This window comes from Durio zibethinus, chromosome 23, assembly GCF_047325235.1.
Source record: "Durio zibethinus cultivar Kanyao isolate XHJ-2024 chromosome 23, ASM4732523v1, whole genome shotgun sequence".
In the NCBI taxonomy this organism is placed as follows: Eukaryota; Viridiplantae; Streptophyta; class Magnoliopsida; order Malvales; family Malvaceae; genus Durio; species Durio zibethinus.
The window spans coordinates 14,434,097-14,439,278 of NC_143184.1; the positions used below are offsets into that span (position 1 = coordinate 14,434,097).

The 5,182-nt window shown below is 51.1% G+C and overlaps 2 non-coding genes across 2 annotated transcripts; both read left to right on the top strand.

The window, feature by feature from the left end:
* The first annotated feature begins 2,811 nt into the window (after positions 1–2,811).
* LOC149512248 (18S ribosomal RNA) lies at positions 2,812–4,619 on the top strand. Its single transcript, XR_016332900.1, has one exon. It is a non-coding gene; the product is annotated as an 18S ribosomal RNA (ribosomal RNA).
* Positions 4,620–4,904: 285 nt separating this feature from the next.
* Positions 4,905–5,060, top strand: LOC149512249 (5.8S ribosomal RNA). Its single transcript, XR_016332997.1, has one exon. It is a non-coding gene; the product is annotated as a 5.8S ribosomal RNA (ribosomal RNA).
* Positions 5,061–5,182: the final 122 nt, after the last annotated feature.

Sequence of the window (5,182 nt, forward strand, 5' to 3'; positions counted from 1 at the left end):
CTCAGTCGGTCAGAGAGGCAGAATGTGCAAGCCAAGGATCGGCTCGATCCCCCTCTACGTGCTACCGATCCCGCTGCGAGTCCTGCTACTGCAACCCTCGATCCGGTCTGATCTTAGACTAGGAATGAACTTCGTATGCCTAAGGCAACCCACAAAACGAACGGACGGGCACTACGCCTGCCAGAGAGGCGGAATACGCAAACCGTGGATCGATCGGGTGAGAGGTGGGTTCAGGCACATCTTCATATTTCTCCCTTGCCAATGCCATTTTTATGGCTTGTAAATTCATACAATGGTCCCCTAAGCCTTCATGTGAAGTTTTGTGGCAAGACGACCCGTTTTCTATTTTTCAATATTTTCAAAACTTTTACGGTTCAGGATTTTTTAAAATTTTTTTAGAAGAATTTTTGGCCCTAAATTTGGTAGACATGATCCTTGTATTTTTGTTGGCATGCACAAAAAAATTCACCTAAAAACTCGAAGTGGAGAAGATTTTGTGACCGTTTGAAAAAAGTGTCCCCATTTCAGACACTTTAATGGCTACTGGTAGCAAACCTATAAAATCTCAAATGCTCTTCAAGGGGGTGTGAGTTCTCGAGGTTTGATGAGGGATAAGGGGCCAATATAAAGGCCAAGTACCAATACCCATCGCACATCATGTGCGTACCCCCCCAACCCCCCCAATCGTCGGAAGCCCTAATGCCACCGGTTAGGTTCTCCGGTGATGCTCCAACGATGCTCCGACGATGGTGCCCCGGGTGAAAAAAATGTGGCACTAGCACATGCCCGAGCCCAGCATGTGCTCCGTGGCTCAAAATTGAACTTCGGCCAAGGCCTCGACCATCAATGGCCTATGATGGTGCATGGTGATGGCACATGCATCGACCATCATCGGCACAGGCTGCCCTTTGGTATGGGCACTTACCTCGACCACCATCTACACAAGCTGAGCCCTGGTGCAGATGGTTGCATCGATCGTCATCAGCACAAGATGGCCCCTGGTGCTGGCGGTTGCATCAAACACCATCGGCACATGCTGGGCTATGGTACGAGCGATTGCCTCGACCACCATCGGCACATGCCGAGCCTTGGTACAGGCGGTTGCCTCGAACACCATCGACACAAGCCAACCCTTGGTGCGGGCTCTTGCCTCGACCACCATCTGCAGAAGATAGCCCCTGGTATGGGCGATTACCTCGAACACCATCGGCACATGCTGGCCCCTGGTGCAGACAGTTGCCTCGAACACCATCGGCACGTGCTGGGCCTTGGTGCGGGCGGTTACCAGACCACCATCGGCAGAAGATGGCCCTTGGTGTGGGTAGTTTCCTCGAGCACCATCGACACAAGCTGGCCCTTGGTGCGGGCTCTTGCCTCGACCACCATCGACAGAAGATGGCCCCTGGTATGGATGGTTGCATCGAACACCCTCGGCACATGCTGGGCCTTGGTGTGGGCACATGCCTTGATCTGGTGCGGGTGATTGCCTCGACCACTTAGGCACACACTGGCCCTTGGTGCGGGTACATGCCCCAACCACCATCGACACCTGTTCACCCTCGGTGCAGGATATGCTTGTTTGGAAAAAATGTCCTCGTTTTAGACACTTTAACGTCTACTGGTAGCATATCTGTAAAATCTCTAATGCTCTTTAGGGGGTGGTGGTCCGACATCCCCTCTCCTCCTTTTACGGGGGGAGTAGGTGTGTGTTATGGGCCTCCTATTGCGTACACCCAGGGTAACGTCCCTCGAGCAAAATACAGGGCGTGCATGCCTTCCGGCTATTTTATCCGATGACTGGTTGCTTCGATGACCGGCAGGCACCCATGGCCTCGATCGGTTGGCGTGTATGCGAAAAAGGGGAGCTGAGCTCGAGCTCGTGCACGCGGTGGATGCTGCCCTAGACCCTAGACCAAGTCCTTGAATCGAGCAAAGGCTTTCTGGGGTGGTGCGAGCAGAAGTCACGATTGTGGGCTTGGCCCAACCAGGTCTCTCGGTATTTGATGGTCTCACGGTCCCTTCTCATTGATCACAAAATGCCTAGGCCTCGACGAGGCTGTGCATGCAACCGACGCTACCCGAGACCCCAGGAATAAGTCCCTGAATCGGGCAACGTCCCCCTAGGGTGGTGTCAGCGGAGCTCGCGCGTGCTGTCCCGGTCGAGCCAGGCATTGGTGGTAACACTTTGTTGTTGCCTGTCGGATGGCAGGGGCAGTCTCATGGCCCTTGCTTGTGTTTTCTCGTGCCAAGCGGTTGTGGCCTGGCCTCGCACATCGTTTCTTCCGCTCGTTCATCGAGTAATCGATCGGGTGGGTTATGGACCAACGTGCATGGATGCTGCCACTTGTACATAATGGGTATATGAGTGGTGCTATGGTTGTGCATGTTGGCAGGCTCCATGCTCGATGCATCGAACTGTCGACCCATCATCCTTTTCAATCTCCCCCCATGCGGTCGTCATACCCAGGGGGCGCGATCGGGATCCTGTGTTGCATACCTAAATCGATGGAAATCGGATGTCTCACCATCCCTCATCTGTCTCGTGTCTCGAGGGGCCACGGGTCGAATGTCAATCATGGTCGGTGTCCCAAGCATGCCACCCAATCTTCCATGGCCGTATTGGTGCATCAGCGTTCGATCGTGCTCTCTGATGCGAAATGTTTAGCAGGAGTGGGCTCTCGACCCCCGTTCGTCTGATGCTACGTATTTTACGTGCTCGACACGCACGATGCTTGCACTTCACGTCGGGCTCTCTCCGCTGCTCGATCAGTGCATCGAGGCCTACGCGGTGCCAACGTCCATTAGGAATGCTACCTGGTTGATCCTGCCAGTAGTCATATGCTTGTCTCAAAGATTAAGCCATGCATGTGTAAGTATGAACTAATTCAGACTGTGAAACTGTAAATGGCTCATTAAATCAGTTATAGTTTGTTTGATGGTATCTACTACTCGGATAACCATAGTAATTCTAGAGCTAATACATGCAACAAACCTCAACTTCTGGAAGGGATGCATTTATTAGATAAAAGGTCGACGTGGGCTATGCCCGTTGCTCTAATGATTCATGATAACTCGACAGATCGCACGGCCTTTGTGTCGGTGATGCATCATTCAAATTTTTGCCCTATCAACTTTCGATGGTAGCATAGTGGCCTACTATGGTGGTGATGGGTGACAGAGAATTAGGGTTCGATTTCGAAGAGGGAGCCTGAGAAACGGCTACCACATCCAAGGAAGGCAGCAGGCGAGTAAATTACCCAATCCTGACACAGGGAGGTAGTGACAATAAATAACAATACCGGGCTCTATGAGTTTGGTAATTAGAATAAGTACAATCTAAATCCCTTAATGAGGATCCATTGGAGGGCAAGTCTGGTGCCAGCAGTCGCAGTAATTCCAGCTCTAATAATGTATATTTAAGTTGTTGTAGTTAAAAAGCTCGTAGTTGGAACTAGGGTTGGGTCATCCGGTCCGCCTCACGATAAGCACCGGTCTACTCATCCCTATTGCTGACGATGCGTTCCTGGACTTAATTGCCTGGGTCGTTCCTCCAGCGCTGTTACTTTGAAAAAATTAAAGTGCTGAAAGCAGGCCTACGCTTGTATACATTAGCATGAGATAACATCATAAGATTTCGGTCCTATTGTGTTGGCTTTCGAGATCGGAGTAATGATTAACAGGGACAGTCGGGGGCATTCATACTTCATAGTCAGAGGTGAAATTCTTTGATTTATGAAAGATGAATAACTGCGAAAGCATTTGCCAAGGATGTTTTCATTAATCAAGAATGAAAGTTGGGGGCTCGAAGACGATCAGATACCGTCCTAGTCTCAACCGTAAACGATGCCGACCAGGGATTGGCGGATGTTACTTTTAGGACTCCGCCGGCACCTTATGAGAAATCAAAGTCTTTGGGTTCCGGGGGGAGTATGGTCGCAAGGTTGAAACTTAAAGGAATTGACAAAAAGGGCACCACCAGGAGTGGAGCCTACGACTTAATTTGACTCAACACGGGGAAACTTACTAGGTCCAGACATAATAAGGATTGACAGACTGAAAGCTCTTTCTTGATTCTATGGGTGGTGGTGCATGGCCGTTCTTAGTTGGTGGAGCAATTTGTCTGGTTAATTCCGTTAATGAACGATACCTCAGCCTGCTAACTAGCTATGCAGAGGTGATCTTTCGTGGCTAGCTTCTTAGAGGGACTATGGCCGCTTAGGCCAAGGAAGTTTGAGGCAATAATAGGTCTGTGATGCCCTTAGATGTTCTGGGCCGCACGCACGCTACACTGATGTATTCAACGAGTCTATAGCTTGGCCGACAGGCCCGGGTAATCTTTGAAATTTCATCATGACGGGGATAGATCATTGTAATTGTTGGTCTTCAACGAGGAATTCCTAGTAAGCGCGAGTCATCAGCTCGCGTTGACTATGTCCCTGCCATTTGTACACACCGCCCGTCACTCTTACCGATTGAATGGTCTGGTGAAGTGTTTGAATCACGATGACGTGGATGGTCCAACGCCCACGACATCGCGAGAATTCCACTGAACCTTATCATTTAGAGGAAGGAGAAGTCGTAACAAGGTTTCCATAGGTGAACCTACGAAAGGATCATTGTCGAAACCCCACTCGACGGATGACCCACGGACGCGTTAACGAAACACCGAGCGGGCGAGGGTGCCCCCGCGCCCCGAGTCCCCTCTGGCCCCGGGAGGGTGCGACAGTCTCTTCGTCCCCCTACAGGGCGGGCGGAATGATCGACGTCATCTCACCCATCGTTGAACAATGAACCCCCGATGCGAATCGCGCCAAGGAACTGAAACGAAAACAGAGCACACGCGCCATTGCCATCTCGTCCGAGGTGCCATTAAGTGTGAATTGCATCAGATATCTCAGCAATGGATATCTCGACAATAGATATCTCAGCTCTTGCATCGATGAAGAACGTAGCAAAATACGATACTTGGTGTGAATTGCAGAATCCCGTGAACCATCGAGTTTTTGTACGCGAGTTGTGCCCCAAGCCATTAGGCCGAGGGCACGTTTACCTGGGTGTCATGCACCATCGCCCCTCCTCCGATCCCCCACCCTTCAGGCTCCGGGGGAAGGGGGCGGGCAGAAGATGGCCTCTCGTGATCTCGTGGGTCACGGTTGGTCCAAAAGCTAGTCCCCAGCAATGA